At 43.8% G+C, this 20,273-nt stretch overlaps 1 protein-coding gene across 5 annotated transcripts in view; it reads right to left on the reverse strand.

Annotated features, from left to right (window-relative positions):
* Nucleotides 1-18,456, reverse strand: part of GLI2 (GLI family zinc finger 2) — a 197,610-nt gene extending 179,154 nt beyond the window's left edge. For 2 of the 5 annotated variants that reach the window (XM_054070501.1, XM_054070503.1), the window contains exon 1: nucleotides 17,959-18,139. The gene's annotated coding sequence lies outside the window, so the exon portion shown is untranslated. Of the gene's footprint in view, nucleotides 1-17,958; nucleotides 18,140-18,375 lie in introns of those variants that run through there. The other 3 variants (XM_054070504.1, XM_054070499.1, XM_054070500.1) reach the window with 2 other exon arrangements.
* Between the last annotated feature and the right edge of the window lie 1,817 nt (nucleotides 18,457-20,273).

Consider the following 20,273-nt stretch of genomic DNA (forward strand, 5'->3'; position numbering starts at 1 on the left):
GGCTTCTTAATAAACAGGGTTGTGCCCTAAGTAGTGAGCAATAGGACTACTGCTGGAAGAGCATCCCACAGCCTAATACATCACACTGTCAAAAAGCTTCTCCCATTATTCAACTGAAATTTGCCTTCTCTTAAATTTCATCCCATTACTTCTAGTTACACCCCATTGTACCACTCTAAATAATTCTTCATAGCCTTGGTGTTTACACCCTTCAGATATTTGTAGATTTATATCTCAACCACCCCATTTGTCATCCTTTAGCCAAGTTATCCATATTCAGCTCTTTCGGTCTTCTCTCATAAGTCAATCCCTCAAGCTCTCTTGTTACTTTTTTTTTTCTCCTGAACTCTCTCCAATTTGTCAATCTCTGTTGTAATGGAGTGAAGCAGACCTGAATGCATTATACTTCCAGCAGTTACCAGTGCTACACCCTCAGTTCCAGCTGCCTCTTCACCGCAGTACAAGCACCCAAAACCTCTCTGGGTCTTTTTACGTTACCAAAAGCAGCACATTTGCAGCCTCTTCATACTCAGCCACTGACTCCTGAGGACTTTGGTATTACAGTAGGTGCTTCTTCCTAGACGTCATCTACTCTGTTTTTCCCCCCAGACAGTCTAGGTGTTCTTACTTGAATCCCACTTTGAAGTGTTGTGCTGCTCCTTGTGTGCTCTCTTCAAGTCACCCGGCAACTTCGCCAAATGCCGAGTCCACCTGCCATGCTCCTGCTGGCCTCAAGGGTTTACTTCTCCATCCAGGAGGCCATACTGAAGCACTCCCTCATCACCATTTCTGCTTGCCTACCAGGTATCATCACAGAGCATTTCTATGCACCACCTCTTCCATCAGAGACTTTCAAACCACCAGGAAAGGGGAGACCACACCAGTGCCTTCTCACCTATGCACTGACTGGGGTTACATAGCTCTGGGCTAATCCAAAAGCTCTGCTTTTAAAAACAGCATGGATGGTCACAGAAAGTGCAGTGCCTTGTGGAAGCCCAGTATAAAATGAAGCATAAACACATGACATTCCTCCAACACCTGCTATTTCATAAAACCAGCACTCTTCTTCCCCATCCTGTAAACACATCCTGCCGCACAATTACTCCCAACAAAACCATCAGGACAAATAGGAGGAGGATTGATGAAAATAGCTGACAGAGGGTAAAACCACAACTGAACCAGCGCTCAGCTGTAAATGCACAAACCTTGCAGCAGGACAAAGGCTCTGGATTATAACCCTGTGCAGCAGAGCTTGGCGCCAGGGCAGGCACCAAATCCTCCTCCGGTGACAAGGGCAGACCCCTCGCAGGGAGTGAGTGCTGACAGATCTTCAAACAGAAGAGCTGTTCACCAGTTTTCTGGGCTAGAATACACTCTTAGCTACTGCTGTTCTACCTAGAAGGAGACTGTGGCCACCAAGTGCTTTCCCAGACCATGGTCTGATCTATCTGCACTTCCTTGGTTTGAGAAGATACCCTGTAAAACTTTGATTTGCACTTGCAGCAGATGGGCAATCACTTACATTTACCCTGTCTCACATCAACACCATGTCTTCATCACGTGACTTTTGAAGATAAAAGCTGTTTTGCATACTTATTAAAAATAGTTCATTTTTTTCTCATTTAAAACTCCATTCAGCATGTAAAATCAAGTTACAGTGCTGCAGTCAACCATCTAATAGTAACTTAGATACACTCTATTACAGGCATGAATGATTCATTCTGCTATTAAGATAAAGATTACATACACACTCACGTGATTGTATAGCCCAGCTTTGAACAGACAACAATAAAGCAAAAGTCTTCGAAAACTGTGACAGACACTTGGGCAGCCATGTCAGGGATGCATTCAAATCCAGGTGGGACCTATCAGCTCCAGCTCAAGGCCTCTCTCCCAAAAGCAGAAAGTATGGTGGGGAAGGACAAAAGCTGATTCCTCAGGGAACGGCTAAAAAAAGCATCCAAAACCACACAGCAAGCTCTGGCAAGAAGTTTGCATTTGCCATCACTTAAACTAACAGCCAAGGAATCCCCAGGAGGGAGGAAATTTGGACTCTGTCCAACATGCAACTGTACTGCATGAGGAGCTGGGCTGGGGGGAAAGAGCCACACACAAGCAACATGGATTCAGAGGAAGCCAACATTTACCCCTCCGGCAACCCTAAGCCCTATAAGGGTATTGGGAGAGAAGTTTATTGCAGGTGACCTCAAACAGAATTGCCATAGTCAGTCGTCAGTTTGCCATGAGCTATTTTCAGAAAATAAAGGTCATTCGTATGTTAAAAAAATGGGATGAAATTTATGTTAAAAAAATAAAAAGTTATCTTAAAATGTCCCAAGAGTTTACAAAAACAGAAATAATCTAAAAAAAAATCACAGTTGGCAGTATAACTAATTTAGGATTGGGAATAGTTCCCTTGCTATCTAACCTGGTGCAGTTGCTGTTGATTTCTACACACTGCGGGTCACGCTGACTTCCAGAAGACTCAAATGCCCACCCAGCATCTGTTTAACTTATCACAGAAAAGATAGCTGCTCTCCTCTTCCATAATGGCCTAAAGAGTTATGTTGTATTCTGGATTAAGTCCTTCCAAAACACCTAAACAGATGGGGTTTTTCTCCACAAAACTCATTACTCAGTTAAGAAGTAATTCGGCCATGTAAATTTAACTAAAGCTAGTAAATCTAATAACATCTTTCTAAAAGCAACAAAATATTCAGACCTTAATAATTCACTGTTTATCCCCTTGGCACCTAGACTATTTTTATACTAGTCACTTTTGCCATAATAAAAAGTTAATAAAAGAACTCATGTTGTCCGACGGGTTGCAGAACTAATGAAGACTGGTTTCCTATAGGTCTGATGTCTTACATCGCTTCTTTTCCCAATGGTATTTACCCCAGCAGCCAGCAGGTTATCTGGGAACCTGTCTTTTTGTCCCTTTTGTCCCTCATGTCCCTTAACCACACGTGAGCCAAGAGGCAGCGCATGCTGAGGCTTGCAGAGAGCTAAATGTGTTTTTGCACTAGCCTGCAGGTCTAGCTGAGCAGAGAGCTTCTAATTTCATATTTCAGCCTTCTCCTCTGTAGGGCACTGGCTCTTCCACTGAAGATCAATGAATTTAGGGTAAATATCTCCCTTAAAAAAATAAACTGTAAAAGGTCTCTGAACTTCCCATATAATACTGCAATAGCACTTCTGTCTAAGGTAATCTACACAGGCACCGCTACTGACCAGAGCCATAACATATATGCATCCCACAAATACCTTGAAACATAAGATGATCTTTGCAGACCACAGGAGGGGTGGTCTCAGATAAGGAAAGCTCAGGGAAGTCATTGCTTTATGAGAAGCCCCTCAGCAAATAACCAAATTTAGAATTACCTCTTTCATAAATCAAGATGGTCAGGTTTGGGCAGCTTTTCATGTGCCACCACAATGACGTTACAAAGGATAGGTCTGTCACTGCAATGCAAGTCCCAAACATGGTGGACATCTCTAGTTTATAGCAATCATCTTGAACTGCCCCTGCATACTTGTACAGAGACAAGGCACGATGGAGAACCCACGTACCGTGTGTTGTCTATGGAGGGCTGCAGGGCAAACAGCTATTCTGCTCTAGCACAAGCTCTGGATGGTTTCAAGGCACAGCTCCATGTCTAGCACCTTAACACAAACAGGTCACAGAGTCTCCATGAGAGAGTAACAGTAACTCACAGAAGGCTGGAAGAAAGCCCTCTTGGTCACATTTGATCTTGATCACACTTAATCTCACAAGCTTTGGTTATGAACCTGCCATGTTCCCTTGATGAGGGTGTCAGAGCTGCAACATCTGCCAGTATTTCCAAGGGACTAAGTTAATCTACCCTCTTGCATATGCTTATTGTGTGAAAACACTTGGTCACCCATTCTTCTGCCTCTAAAAGGACACGTTAGATACTGATTTAGAGCTCAGACCTTTGATGTTGCAAACATACTGCAATGGGCCCTACGCAACACCCTTACCCATGGCAGCCCAGGGTAGCAAGAAAAAGAGGGCAACCTGCAGTGCTGCATCTTAGGGTTCCTTCAGGGAGCAGAGGTGTTTGGGAAACTGCATCTCTGGGTGTTTGGGGTGTTTAATGACTCCAGAGAGCTCAAAACGATCCTGTGAGATTCTAAAGGCGGGTTAGCATTACCAGCAGTTGCACTGACTCTTCATCCAACTCTGCTGCCAGACGTAGGCAAACAGGAGTTTTCTGTTTCAATCCCTGATCTCAAAATTTTATGTCTGAAAACTTTGGGTACTTCAGAATTCTACCCTCCACCTTCTTCCAGTTGGATGGCAGCAGACAGGAACCTTTTCTTGAGATTCCTTCAAACTCCTCCAGTGCTACCTGACTGCACAGTTAGAAAACTGTACCCTGAGAGAGGGTAAAGCATTTCCTCAGATATATCTTTTATTCACTAGGACAAAAACTGGCCTAACTCAAGGAAGGGCCAAAGTTCCTCCTATCTTATCTCAGTGAGCAGCCCTAGCTTAAGATCAAGCAGTGTTAGAGCCTTGTTGTAGTCAACACAACACAGCCCTGAACAGAAAATAACCACTCAGAAATTAACAAGTTTTTTTTGTGATTAGAGGCATCACCACACCTACTTTCTCATTTTTTTTCCTCACCTTTTTACCTTGATACACACAGTCCTTCCAGCTCGCAGTAGCCCAATCTGCCCTCCATTCTCCAGCAGTTTCCCTTGTGATATCACCACTGAGAGACGAGGCTCTCCCTCTTCCTCCCCATAGACACAGGATGAACATTTTAGCTTGGCAGGACAGAGAACTTGCTCTCCCTTAGGCTGCTGGGCTCAGTATGGACACTTGTCATGTCCCAGCAGTACTTCTGACACTACACCACAGCTGGTTACTGTCCCCAGTTTTAGCACTATGTGTCCCCATTAAATATGAGGAACTTGTAAAGAAGGAGGTCCCCACCACAGCAGGACTTGTTGGACTGATTTGTCAGAGACGTGGCCTGGTAAAAACACTGCACTTGCATGGGGCAATGACAGCTTTTTTTCTGAACACTATAGACCTCATCATTCAAGCATCACATTCATAATTACACCTAAATGTGAAACACAAACTTTCTAGTATTGCCTGATTTTCATAGAAAACTAATAAATCATTAATTTTTACTGGAGAGAGAACTCCAAGCCCAACATGCAAGATAGAGGCTGGGATCCAGCCTTCCAATATGGATTCAAATCTAAGCTTTTAAGTAGAATAAGTATGCAGACCCATTCATTCCCCAGTATGGCCAGTAGGCTTGCAAACTGGGACACCAGCTAGCATACCCAGCAGCTGAGGTCCCAGGATGGTGGGAGCACCAACTACAATTACAAGCTACAGCTGGATGCAGGAGCTTGCATAAATCCCATTCATGGCACTGTTGGGAAAAAAAAAAAAAAAAAAAAAGAAAAAGAGAAGGAATACAAAAGAAATACAATGGCTTTTCAACAGCGATCTAGAATGTACTTACGGCTAGCACATGAAGGTATGCACGTATCATGCCTCGTACCAGCTGCTCTGGTCTTTCCAGACCTCACCACCTCTCCTTTGTTGTATATTAACACCCCAACAGTTTCTTGCCTATCAGAGATGTGATCTGAAGTCCTACCCCCAGATCAACGCAAACACTCTATTATGGGGAAACCTAAGCAGCAGGGTTTTCCAAGCCACATTTTTTTGTTGCAGTGAACTTAATAGAGATGTTGAGCAAAAGCACTGGCTGTCTCCTGCCCCTGCTGAAGTCAGAAGCAAGACCTCCTGCGGACGGCAGCCCCCTGGGAATGGCTCTAAGGCAAAGCAGCCTTTACCACCCATTAACAGCCTCAGCATCAGGCTCTGTCACCTCTTCTTCTGCCACATTCACCCCGACACTGCTGCTGAGGAGGAGGAGTGGCATTCCATGGCCATGCTGCTGGAGTGACACCCAGATATCCAATGGGTGGACAGACTGACCTTCCATCTGTACGCATTTTGGTCATCAGTGGGAAAGCTCTGCATTGTTGTGGGATGGGGAGGACAGGCAAGGGGGGCAGCGCACAGAATATTTGAGAGGCAAATCCCCTAGGACACACTCTCATCACAGTGGGGACCTAAGAGATCTGGACTTATTTGCCTGTTTGCTTTCAGTTTACTTCTTGCGACCTCGCAGTAAACAGCTTAGCCTCGTAGGCAATAAAGTGAGATGCCAGAATTTTCAGCTCATACTATTCACACTATGCTCTAATCTAGTTTGCATGTCCTGTCCTGTCATTAGCTGGAGGAAACATTAATCCAAGACTGTACAAAAGGAGGAGTAAAAAACTGTTTCTGAAATGCAATGATTCTAACAGCAAACACTCATTATCTAGACCCACAGCTGAGTTAAACTGAAACATATTCCATGTGAAAAAAGTTTTAACCATATGTTTAGCCATTTGTGAGCTCTTGATCCTAACACACAACATAAGCTGCAATATCAGTGTCAAAAGTGCCTGATTTAAAGCACGAGAGGCAGAGTTTCATTAAGCCAAGTTAAAATCACTTCTGCAAATTTGTGGACGGAGACCTTTGCGTGGAGTGACAGGTATGGGGGGAACACATCCCAGGGTCTACATGGAGGGGAGGAAAAGGAAAGTTTATTTCATTAAAGTTCTTCTGTGAGATTGGCTAGGGAGAAGATGATATAGCTGGGGGGATTACTGAGACAGCTAAAGAATAACACATGGTACGCTTTCAAAACATACAGCAACATGTGACATTCGTCTGCAAGTCTGGCGCTGAGGAGCCTGTGGTCTGGCAGCAGTGAGAATTTCTGCTTTTTATTTCTTAAATCATTGCAGGCATTTGAACTAAACCCCCCACCTAACAGTCTGAAGGGAAGAACATAAAATCAGATTTTACGTACCATCCTCTCAGTCAGCCATTGTTCTCAGTGGATTTTTATCCTCCAACTCAATTCCCACGTCATTAAAGTGATGCTGTCTCTTTAAAACACAACACGGTGCCGTGCCAAAGCCTGCAATAAGAATCACTGGCACCAAAACAGTCAAAGCACAGAGCTTAATTCTCTACTTAATAAGACAATTAAAGAAGAGTATTTGAATACAGCAGCCTGCAAGTACCAACATAGAGCACTGATGTCTCCAAAGGCATGTTGATCTGAAGGCTTTATCAGAAAGCATCTGTCACGACCAGATGCCATCAACACCTGAGAAAAGTGGGAAATACAGCGGGTTAATGTGCTCGTGATGCACACAAAGGTTTGCACTGCCCAAGTCCCTTCTTACAAGCATTTTAGAGGGTGCATGATAAAGTACCCTTACGCAAAGATGCACATACACTAACATAAACTAAAATATATGTACACAGCTGCCTTTGTTAAAAAAAAAAATTAACCTGGCAGAAATAACCCAAATTACAATGGAATTATAAATGCTGTGTATTTGGTATCTTCACTGCCATAATTGTAGGAAGCCTTACAGGGAAGCCTGTTTTTAAACACTGTGCTCTGATGGGTGCCTTAATATACGTGGATGAATTGATATACGCAGACGAACACAGGGAGAAATTATTGCTCGTATGGAGTCTCCTGACCATATCTGCCTCTAAGTTTCCAATCAAACATTTCTCAGGTGTTGTCTCCTAGCAGGCTTCATCCCACAGAGCTGAACCAAAGCTAGAGAAGAAGATAACGGCAGCAATATAAGAACTAATTAGTCATTTGATTAGCTGGCGCGAAGACAGGGTGCTGCAGTTCTGTGACCTAAAAATGCCACTGATGACCTTAAAACTCCATCTCAAGGGTGTCCAGAAATCTGCAACCCCGAGGGAGAAAGGGAGAAGCGGGTGATGCCTAAACTCCATTAGCTCACATGAGATGTTGAAATAGCATAGACATTAAGTCAAGGAGAGGTGTGACATTTGAAGCAATCAGCCAGTAAAAGAGCACCTGCAGCACTGCACTTTGTTTGAACTGCTGCACCAACGGCTCCCAGTCCAGCCTACACAGGAGGTTTCTGGGGATGTGGGATTTAGTACACCCAGAAGGCATGCCATTTGGCGCATGAGAAGGACAGACCTCATCCTAGCAACTAAAAAGAGGGAAAATACCAACTAAAAGCCAGCTGTCCTCCCTTTCATTACTGAAGGGCTAACATCCAGCCAGCCCCAGGGTGGCAGCCCCTCAGCCACACCACACCAGGAGAAGAAAGTGGCCAAGGAAAGGAGGAAGAGCCACTTTGAAGAGGACATTCTGAGCAGTTAGTGGTCTTCAGCTTCACCAGAGAGTCCTAAACTGCACTGAGTAGATTTTCTCCTGGCAAACCCCATGAATGTGCTAGTTATTCCATATGCAGCAATAGGAGGGAGAACTGAGGTGAAACCAGGAGGTCCCCTTAGGCTGCAAAGTTGCATCTTCAACAGCAAAGGATGAAGACACCAAAATGACCAGGCTAGGGGCCCCAGGTTATTTTGTGCCCCCTTTCTTCAGCATGACAGCTGGAGCACATTATCATCTGACTGCACCCAATGAGCTACAGATTTCCAACCTAATCTGAAGTAAAATCTGAAGTAAATCTCCCTGGCAAAACATCGTGCAGCAGAGTTACACCGGGTCACTGTCAGCAAGATCCCCTGCACCAAGAAAGCCCTGCTCATCTCCCACCTTCAGCAGCATGGATGGCGTCTGGCTCTTGGGTATCTCTACTCTGAGAAGAGATTAAAGGAAATTAATGCTTTGGCAAAGATCCCCTGCCATCTGCACTGCTGGAAATGCCCTCTGGAAAGCAAAGGAGGAGGATCCCTCACCTTGCATGCTCCTGGGGGGAATGGTGCAACATCCAGTGGCTGCCAGCACTGCCCCATTTCATCCCCGTCCCCTAAAAGCAGATCCAGACCTGCCTTTTGCCACCCACCTCCCACTGTGTGCTTTGTCCCAGAGGGATGAACTCACCTCCAGCACCAGTGAATTTCTCAGAGTAAGTCCAACATGCAGTTTAAATTTTAGTAAGCCTTGCCAGAGGCCTTGGAATAAAATGCAGAAGTAGGAACATTTTCTTGAACAGAAAATAGAGATAAAGAGTGCTGCAGCACAGTCATTCATTAGATGCAGGCATTGCTGAGACAATGGAACTCCAATATGCACAATGGTGTCCTACCCGTTATTAAAAAAAAAAAAAAAAGGCAAAAAACCCCAACAACACACACAATAAATCAAAGGCAGAAAAATTAGTAATGGAAATGGTTCAGTAACACATGTACTGTGCTCAGCTCTGTATTGTCTTACAGTTTGGAAAGGAGAAAAGCAAAGGTAGGAATAGAGTTACTGCAGTTTACAAAGAAATTCAAGATTTCCAACTCTGACTTATTGTGAATTGGAACAAACCCCCGAAATGCTGAAATTCTCCACCAAAGAAATTTTAAAACAATCACTTGGAGCCTAGTGAAAAATCAATTGTATTGCTACTGTTCTTCCACAATGGAATTCTATTTTAAAACTCAAAATAGAAACTTATTTCAACACCACACCTGCATTTAATTGTAAAAAAAACGAATTCTAACAGTCAGAAAAATCCCTCATTTCTTTTGTTTTTTTCCTGCCACTGTTTGACAAAACTGACCTGATTTTGCAATAGGTTTTAGTGTTGATGATGCCAGATATTGGAATATGACTCCATCAAGGAGCCCTAGTCAGGAAATACCAAAGCTGTGGTTGCCAAAGAAACATAATTAACTTGACCATGGTACATACACTGTGCACCACTTCCCAAATGGCCCTTTAACACCCAACTAAATCCTTGGCTTGAATGACATACCAGGATGAATTTCTCCTCTGAGTCCTTCAAGAACACACACAGCAAAAGAAGTTGCCAAAATTACTAAGAGCCAAGTATGCTCTCTGGCCAAAGATCCCCTGGGCTTGAAGAGGTCAAGGACAAATCCTTGAGCCTACTCCCAAGCCTAATGGCTGTAGCAATCATAGAAACACACAGTCCTGTTGCATGGAGCAAATATATTTTGTAAAGCTTCACTTTTAATTAATTTACATTACCAAATCTAAGAGGTTTGGTTCTTTTGTGGCATAATCAGTAAAATTCTTACTGCTTGGGCAGGGAGGCCCAGACAGTGATGCTAAACCTTGACCCTGGGGCCACAAACTTCAAAACCTGACTGCTGTCACTAAATCGACGTGCACAATGTATCAAAAATAAGCTCCTGTCTGTTCATTTGGGGGGGGGGGGGAAGAAAGAAAAAGAAAAAAATTGAGTGATGGTCTTTCAGCCTGTCATCAGACCACAGTGACCTCAATATTTTGAGAAATAAAGTCAAAATCTATTCTTATCTTCAGAGATTCAAGATGTATTTATGTGTCAAACTTTCTCCCCCTTGTCCTTAGCCTTTGGGTAGTACACTAAAAATGATATCAAAGCCTGAAAACCCTGCTATCACATTCGCATTCACCTTTGACCCGAGATGCCTATAGCTCTCACCAGCTCCTCAGCTCATCCTCACCACACAGGGAAGGAAGCAGGCCTGGGAGCAGCTCGCAGGGGGCTGTTCAGGATGAAATAAAGGCCACTTTGCATGGCAAAACTGTGCCATTCCGCTCAATTTTTAAAGGTTGAAAAACTTTACTTCGGTGGTTTCCTGCTTCTTTATACCCTTGAAGGATGTTTCACCAGCATCTTCCTCTCCTTACACACAAATATTTGATTATTCTCTTTGAAATGTCTCTGAAACATCTACAGGAATAAGTTGCCGAATGCAAACACTGATTGATTCTTTCTTAGCCATCAAATGTGCTTACACAGCAACTACACATAGCGAATGCACACAAATCTCACATTTCACATTTAAAAATATGAACATGCTGTGGGTTTGGTTTTTTTTTTTCACTCAAACATAATGAATGAGCTTAAATATTAGAAGTTGAAATTATTAAGTAAATCATGGCACCTGTAAAGATTCTATTTGCATAACATTAATTCATGATGGCATGTAAAACAAATTCATCACTCTCACTATATTGTAGTCTGATTTATGTTGGAATTGGAAAAAATAAAAATCATGAGTACAAAATTATGTTGACAAGATGTACGTGCTCTTTGAAGCCCAAGATTTTTTTTCTGAAGCTTCGAAACAACTAAATTATGGGAAAGAGAACCAGGGGAAAGCATCTTTAAAAATGAATAACACACTAGCGTCACACATACACTCTCTCCAGTTATTAATGTCAAGCATGGTGAAGATACTCTAGAAAATCATTACCATTCATAGCTACTAACAGCCATTAAATTTCAATCAATTCAACTTAACACAAGTGTACTTCAGCAGCCCTTACAGTTCCTTACAGAGGTGGCTCAGAAAGTCCTGTCTGACTTATTGCATTGTCCACTGCACAAAGAGGCAGTGCTGAGTATTGCTCTGAAAAGGAGCTATCTTGGTGTTGGGAACTGATGCTCTTTTAACACCGTCACAATCAACAGACTTTCTTTTAAAGAAGGCACGATAAAAGGGGCTCTAATAGGACTCCTCAGGTCAGTTTGGAGGGGGGCAGTGTACTGATTTTAGCTGGATATGCCATTCCAAGCTGAAAAAAAAAAGAATTGGTGGGATGTTTTCAAGGGATTTTCCATGAATTTTAGCAACTGAATCCCACTGCTTAACACAATGCTAAGCAACTTCCAGGTAATCCGCTTGCTCCAAGAGAATATCATTACCAAATATATAGGACATTTGAAAAAGAGATAATTTAACTTCTGGAGACTGGATATCTAAACCTCCCAGCGATGAACTTAAACCACAAAGCTGTGATATTACAGCACCTCCTACTCATCTGAACTATATTTGTTACACTGGAAGTTTTTCCACTGCCGCTCCAGGGATTAAGCTGTGCAGCTGACCATCCCTTGCAGATGCTGGGGAGAGCCAGGCGGTCCCCACGGAGAAGGGGGAAACTTGGCATCTCATAGCATGGGTGAGGGACTGTGACCGCAGGGTGATCATCCCTGAGGGGCTGGACACACACTGGCTTCCGCTGTGCAGCAGAGCATCCCAGAGAAGACATGCTCTCTGGAGATATTTCATTAGTTTCATTTGAATGAATTATCTACAGTAAAATCCCACATTTTACAGGAGATAGAAGACTTTTTTATTACTTTTTTTTTTTTTTTTTTAAACAAGAGCCCAGATTTTCCCAGCAGGGTTCATTCTGCTGGGTGCAAAGTCTTCTCTCTAGACTTAAAAGCAGTTTAAGATTACAGGTGTGTATTCCCACAGAACGGAGAGTTACTCAGTGCATAGAAAAACAGATGCAGTCACAGATGTGCCATCACTATAGCTGAAATTACAAGCTCACATACAGATGCCCTTTTGTGGCTTTTAGCTCATCTCTTAAAAGTATCCGCATTGATGGTACTCATTATGAGAGTATCTGGGACTATTCTACAGAACTCCATGGTTTTCCGTCCCCTGGGATTTAAACCTTAGTCTTTAACACTGAGTAGCTGTGAAGTTCTTTGGAATCAAGAAACATCCGAGAAGTGTCTCAGGCATATATATATTCCATTTTAACTCATTTCCTTGCACTTACAAGCTGCACTAAATGAAATTAAATTAATGTTAAAAAGGGCCTTTATTGAAAAATCTTCCAGTGACAGGATCAAAAAGTGCCAGAGTTCAAGTAAATCTTTCCATGGAAAACGTTAGCAAAGCTTAATCATACTGGAAGCCGCATTTAATTACAGCTTTTTAAGTCCATCTGGGAAAAAAGAAGAGACTTAAAATATGTCACCTGAGATTATCTAGATACTGAAACTATTTGTAAGTTAACAAAAGTATTTGCATCACAAAGCGCTCTGGGGCAGCACCGTGGTAAAGCAGATGTGTAGTGAACAAGGATCGCAGCATCAAAACAACGGGGATTGTAAATAACTACTACTAATCTGCAATCATTTAACTTCGGGTTTAATTGCTAGGCAGCAAATACATTTCATTCTTGAAGAGGTAAATGCTCTGCAGAATACACACTTTAAGGTATTTAGCGGCAGAAGCTCCACAGTCAATAATCTGAATGTCGGAGGGCAGAGAAGAAGGGAAAAGCAGCAGGGCTGGATCTGCCATCAGATCACAACATTAAACAAACTTTTCCGTGGAAGAGAATTAATAATGCAGCCATCCCCACTGTATGTACTGTAAGTACTGCAGGAGTGACACAATGATGCACATGGGAGGCAAGAGGGTAGTGACTATAGAACAAAATTCAATCTAGTGCTAATGAATAAAAAGTTCCCTTTATTTCTCTGTTGTTTTTGGTTCATTAAATTTTCCACAGATTTGCAGAGAAGAAAACGTGATCAATAAACCTTGACAAAAGTGAACATGTGAAAAAGGCGAGAGAAAGGCACAGGAAGATAAAAGTGATATCCCGATCACAGATTTCAGAGGCAGATGACCAGAGCTTTGGGCTGCTGAATAATCTGAATAGACCATCATTTCTTTACAGCCTTTTACTTTCTTTTCCCTGACTGTTGGAACTCTTCATTCAATACAATAGTAAATGCACTAAAACTTTTTTTCTTATGCTAATGGTTGAAATCGGGCGCTCACAGTTAAAACACACTTCCCACCAACTTGTTTTCTTTAAAAAAAAAAAAAATAACCTATTCAAGTTAAACTAAAATGTCAAAGACAGCTTAAGGCTTACTCTCACCATTCCTCAAAATTAATGGTTTTCTCCCCAGCAGATACAAAAAGAAAAGACTTGAATAAGGATAAAGCTGCTAAACTCTTTTCATATGAAAAAGAACACTTAGAAAGCAAAAAGAAATACATCCAGTACAAAGATCCTGGTACCTACAGTTCTAATTTGTATTGTTTCTTCTTGGAATATTTATAATTGCAGAAAGGTGACAGCCAAATGCAAATAATTGTGAAATGATGAGAAAAGATTTGCCAGTGACTAATGTATTTGGGCAGCTGTGCCCATGACAGTACCAGAAACCCTTCTAGGCATCACAATGGGGGCCCAAAGGAGCCTATTTTCAAATGTTTTCTAATTTGGGTGACCACTTCCAGGCAGAAAGGCCTCTTTTTTGGTAGTACTGAATATTCTGAAATCCCAAACTGTTTTTATGGCTCTGGACTTTGGGATTACAGAACAACAACCTTCCTGGTTCCCTTCCTGCAGTGCCTTTCAGCTTTTATGTATTTGTTTTGTTTTGTTTACAAGAAGTTAAAGGGTGTGGGGTACAGTTTTACAGTAGACGAGGGTGAATGAAGAAAAGTTCTGTGGCCGCTCCTGGACTGTACACATCTAACGCCGTCCACTTCCAGATGGGACCGGCCTGCAGAAAATTAGACCCGATTACCCAGGATTTCCACATTAACAAGGAAAACCGTGATTTTGCCTCTTCAGCTATCAAGACTAACATGCAAGATACACTTCTCATTACTTGTACACCAAATACCAGTGAACTGGCAGAAGATGCACATATATAGCACCTGCGATACACTCAGGTCAAGAATTATACGTATTACATCATACACATGCATGTGTGTAGGTACATGTATGTAGAGACGCACAGGCACACATGTATTATTTACCTCCTAACACAATGCCTTCTTGCTGTCATTCATACTAAAATTAATTCTTTTGTATTATTTTATCTAGTGTTGTTTTAATTAATTCCCAAATACCTCCTGTTGTTTTGGTTTTCTTTAAAAGGGCCCTGGGAACACAGCTGAAGCAAACCCTAAATACCACTTAATGCTTTGTGGAAAGTTGTCCAAATGTGCAACTGTTTAAAATATTTACCCAGGTATATAAGGGGGTTGCGCAGCTCTCAAACAATGCCCTGGAATCTTTCCCATCAGTAAAAAAGCAGACAAAAAGCAGAGGCTGCTTAACCTCAGTGCCTCAGCAGCAAGTGAGAAGTGCAAATATCGCATTTCTATAAAGCACTGGAAGCTTCATAGAAATGGAGTGGCAACTAATTAGTTTGATGCTATAGTCACATCTAATGTTCCTAAGTAGCTTCTTTGAAAAAACTCACTGCCTTGAAATCCTTGGCCGGATTATTAAGTGGAGGCTTTGTGATGGAGCAATAGATAGGTGTTTGCTGCACAAATACATACAGATTTTGGTGACTGCTTACTGAATCCACTGCCTTCGCTAATCTGCACTGGAAACTTCTCTATGAACAGAGCACTTCTCAGAGTACAAAAGCATGAAGTATCTGTGTACCTTTCAGACTACAGGGCAAACAACTGGCTTACAGTAGGCCACCAAAAACAGGAGAAGACAGTTAACCAAGTGTCATCTGTACTTAGAAGCAGAGATTGAGGATAATGCTATTGATATTAGGTCATATGCTCCTTAAACAAAAAGGATGGGGCCAGAGGACTGGAAAACTCATTTGAAGTCAAACTCTCTATAAAAGTATCAGGATCACAAACCCAGTATTTTCAACCTATACAGTTCCATAGTGATGACATAACCCTTCCCCATATGGCTGATCCCATAGCCCCAGAACCGATACGGCTTTTATAGAAAAGGAAGTTGTGGTATAAACCTGTAAGGTCCTTAAAATCACAAAACCACAGTAAAAAATAGTTCTTTGCCATAGAAGTTCAAACTGGTTTTCAAAACAATGCCAAAAATCCTGATCGTTATATATATCTGCCCCAAAAAGGTTCCCTTTTCTAAATGACTTCAGTATTCAGTGTGACTTAGGGAACGCAGGCTGCTGTGTAGTGGATATCTGAGGTCAAGTTCTGTTTTCCTCCAGTATAAGCTGGAGTAGCTTCAATGAAATGACACTGGATTTATACTGGCATACACATCCAGTTCAAATTCTCCTATGGCTCTAATTTTTCTCTAAATGAATGACCTAACACAAACAGTATTTGTCCATCTGTACACATCCCCTTTGACACACTCAAAAAAAAAAGACATTGAAAGGAAGTTGGAAACAGTCCTCGAGATCTGTTTTTCTTTGAAGAACAGCAGTTGCATTTCTGGGCACTTCAAAGTCACATACTTTAAGCAATAACAACATTCAAGATCAAGTGAATCTTACCTCACCTTGCTTTCAAGATTAGCTCTTTCACAAACATACACCAGAGGCTTGGATATACACATACCCATAGATGAACAGTTCATCTTCAGTGTATCAGGCACTTCTTAGTGCTACAGATCGGTCATGTTTTCAATCAAATGACAAATTTCCAAGAGTTGTTTACAGTGGAAAAGCCATAATGAATTTCATTCACTGCTTAGAAGTTGTCAGTTTTGCAATAACATTCAATATGACTTTTTTATTGCAATTCAAAGTTTGACAGGTGTCAACATTTCCTGAAGTTCCAGCCAAAATACAAATTACCATATCTGCCCATCAGAAAAGTTGAACCAAACCAATTCACTAACTGTAGTTGCTGTATGCAGCAATTACCATGCATTTAAAACATCCCGGGAGCAGAAACAACTATTTAACAGGATCCTCTTTTCCATATGATCGTAGTTTCTTTTCTAGTGAAGTGAACCCGGTTTAGAACTAAAAACCCAAACCCTTTTTTTTTTTTTCTTTTCAAAGCAAGGTAGCTAGAACAAACAGATCAAATCAGCAAGTCTTGTAACAAATCAGTCTATCCCACATCTGTATATTTTGAATTTCATGGCTTATTTACTTTACTTTTTTGGCATCAACTCCACAGTGCATGCCAATACAGTATTTGTTTAAACGCTGTTTTATGCAGCATACGAGTCAAACGTTTACTTTCAAATTCTTGTACATCCCAAGAGCCTCAGAAGCAAAAGAAAAAATATATATTTAAAAAAAAAAAGTGAAGGGGATTGGCAGGAGGCGGACAAAGTTTTACAACTACTCCCTTTATCTGTGGCTGTAAACACACGGCAGGCCAACAAAATGCTCATTTCTATCCACACAGAGATGGGCACACAGAGTTTTAGAACTCGGACCCGGAGGAAATACGGGAGCAGCTATGGGAAGGCACAAGTTTGGGAGGCTCAGCCCTTGGCTACTGCACAGGGGGATCGGGAGCAGAGCCGGATCCCGTCCCCCCTCTCGAGCCCCAGCCTGGCGACTCTGGAAGCCCAGGCTACAAGTTAGCAAAATAAAAAGAAGTATATCTATTAAAAAAATCCCGTAGCCGTGGAAAAGCCAGGAGCAGGGCCAGCGGCAGGACCACCGATAAACCATCCTAAGCCTGTGCGCTGGAAAAAAAATCGGGTTTCCCAGGAAATGATGGCAATCAGTCGAGGCAGAAAAGGCATCCAGATGAGCCCATCTCCCTCCACGCCTCCCCGATTGTTTTAAAGCCACCGAGTCCGGGGGAAAAACTCTCAACTCTCTAAGTCCTTAATAGGATTGGAGTCCGGGTCTCTCCAAGCCGCTCCTCATCACACAGGGATCAAGTTGCAGCAGGGAATTTTTTAAATTCCTCAGCAAATATACTTGTCGAAAGATTGCCCCTCCCGGGGGGGGGGGGGGGGGACACAAAGCGGGAGGAGGCAACTTAATTTTTTTTTTTTGTAAGAAAACGCAAATTCGGTGGTGGTTTTTGGGAGCCCAGCGGGGCAAGGCGGTCCCGGCAGCGTCTCGGGGCTGGGACTGTCATCGCAGACCCTGCGAGAAACAATGGTCGTGGAGGGGACCTGGGCTGGGGGGGCGATACCCGGGGGAGACTCTCCCCTCATCCCCGGTCACCTGCGGGGGACACACACGGGATGGGACCCGCTGCGAGAAGAGACCCTCACGAAATCTCTACACCACCACCCCCGCCTTCCTAAATACCCCCCCCCAAATCCCCCCCCATCCCGTCGCAGGGCAGCTCTGACAAAAGCAGGAGAAGGAAGAGGGGGGGGAGGGGGTGCATAAAAAACCACAATGAAAAGACACAATAAGCATCAACTTTACCCAAAAAAAAAGCGGAGCAGCAAGTTTTCAGCAGGCGAGCGGTTGGTGCGGAGCAGAGCGGCTCCTCCGGACCCCCATCATAAACTTGGGGGAGGGGGGCGTGGGAGGGACTTTCCCTCCGTCCTTCCCTTTTGTGCCTCTCCCCCCTCCGCTCCTGCCAAAAGCTGCCGCGAATCCCGGCGGCGGCGCCGCGCTCCCCCCGGCTGCTGCGGAGCCTCTCCGAGAGGGAGGGAGGGATGGAGAGAGGGAGGGATGGAGAGAGAGAGGGAGGGAGGGAGGGATGGGGGCAGTTTGGAGAGGTGCGGCTGCCGGGCGGCTCCCGCTGCCCATCAGCCCCGGCCGGAGGCGGGACGCGGTACATACTTTTATATACATGTACATACTTTTATATACACATAGATACACGCACATACATACACGCACAGGCTGAAGTTGAGCAGCCCGCAGGGAAGACGTTGGAGCGCTTGCAAGTCCTGACACAACAGGAAAATTGTCTGTAGGGTCTCTTTCCCCCACGCCCCCTTAAAAGAAAAAAAAAGCGAAATAAAACCCTTCCCACCCTTTCGGCGCGGGAACAGCGGGCGCCTCCGGATCCTCTCTCTCCTCCCTCCCCTCCTCTTTCATCCTGGATCACCCCCTCCCCTCGGCCAACCGCAGCATTTTAGGTGCGTGGCTTTCTCGCAGCCGGGATGGGATGCGCTCCCCCATCCCTGCCCGAGACCCCCAGCTCCGCTCAGCGGGACGGCATCTGCGAAGCAACCACAAAAATCCCCCTTCTGTGGGAAAAGTACACCCGCCCCATGCCCGAAACAACAAAAAGTTCGGCTTTGTGCGGATTCACTCGCGCGGAGGCGGTGATGGAGCCGGGGGGGCTGGTTTTGCTCCAACTTTGCTGCTCCCATCCCGCCAGCCCCGGGAGTTGGTGCTGCTTCTCCAGCCGGAGCTGGAGGCAGCGGAGCCCCGCGGAGCATCCCGGGCTGTGGCCGCTCCCTGAAGCGCCTTTAGCCCTCGGAAACATCCTCGCTGGGAAAAGCGTTCATTAAGGATTGCTCCCTAAGCGCAGCGCACGGCGATCTCTTTTAATCCTCGTGTTTGGGGACCGAAGCTGCTCGGAGAGGGAAAAGAATCTCCCAAAAGTGCCCTACTCCCGTCCCAAATATCCTCTCTTTTGCACTGACCTGGTGCTTTAGCGGTAATGCCAATGAGGAACGCGGCGGTTCCAACTGGGACTTTAAGCAGACTGGGCTTGTTGCTTGATTTGTTTTGATTTCTTTGGCTATGGAATTCATCAAAACTTTAAAACGCAAACAGATGCTGGCGGGGAGGGTCACGGTGCTGTACCCTAGAGCAAGCTGAAACTCGCCGTATCATCAGGGTATCTGACTCCGGCAGGATTATGGCCAGTGCCATGGCAACCGCATGCCACATCAGCCCCAGCTGCGCGCTCAGTCCCTTGGGCAGTGTTAGCATTTGCCAGCGGATTTGCCGGACACGCAGCCCGGGTTCGGGCAAGTGGAAAATAAGCTTTATGCCACTCAGAAAACTTCTTCTCGCCTGTGCAAAGCAACCTGACTGGACCCCAGGCTCGATACTAGAATTTTAGTAGAATTTTAATCCTAAAAACCTGTCATCAATTTGGATGCCTTCTGCCTGAAGATTTGCACACCTCATTTGGGGGTTTGGGTTTTTTTTTTTTGGATGGCATCAGAAGACTGACATTTGGAGATGGCAACTGGCTGTGCATGCATCCCCAAATCCCATTTATTCCATTCAGATAGCTTGGGAAGGACTGGAAGGCAACAGGTTGTTTTGCTAACCACCAACATTGCAATTTTTTTTTGGTCAAAGACTAGCACTAGCATGCATCCGCTATTTCATCCAAAGAAATTCTCTCCTCTCCCCATGGTACAGTCTGTTCTGGCAAAGCAGTGCAGCCTTACTCCATGCAGGTGGATAATTTTGTGGTGTGAGGAGTCTTGTTGCACCTAGCTACTGAAGAACACCACACAATGGCTTAGGTTGCCAACAGTAGGAACAAATCAAGTCTTTGATCTGCAGAAAACAAAGCCCACTTGTATTCCCAGGTTACTTTACTGGTGAAAGATGACCTGGAAGTTTGAATGGTAGGTTCAAATAAGAGAGTTTGGGATGGACTAGAAAGAGAAGCTGGCAAAAAAATAATATTAGGTAAGTTCTAAATCCTTGCTGCATAGTTACAAACACGTGTACATCCAGCTGTTGACCAAAAACATTTGTATAATCAAAACAAAGAATTAAAGGATTAAGTCAGAGCAGTTCTGTAGTTAGGAAGGACA

This window comes from Cuculus canorus, chromosome 6, assembly GCF_017976375.1.
Source record: "Cuculus canorus isolate bCucCan1 chromosome 6, bCucCan1.pri, whole genome shotgun sequence".
Classification (NCBI taxonomy): Eukaryota; Metazoa; Chordata; class Aves; order Cuculiformes; family Cuculidae; genus Cuculus; species Cuculus canorus.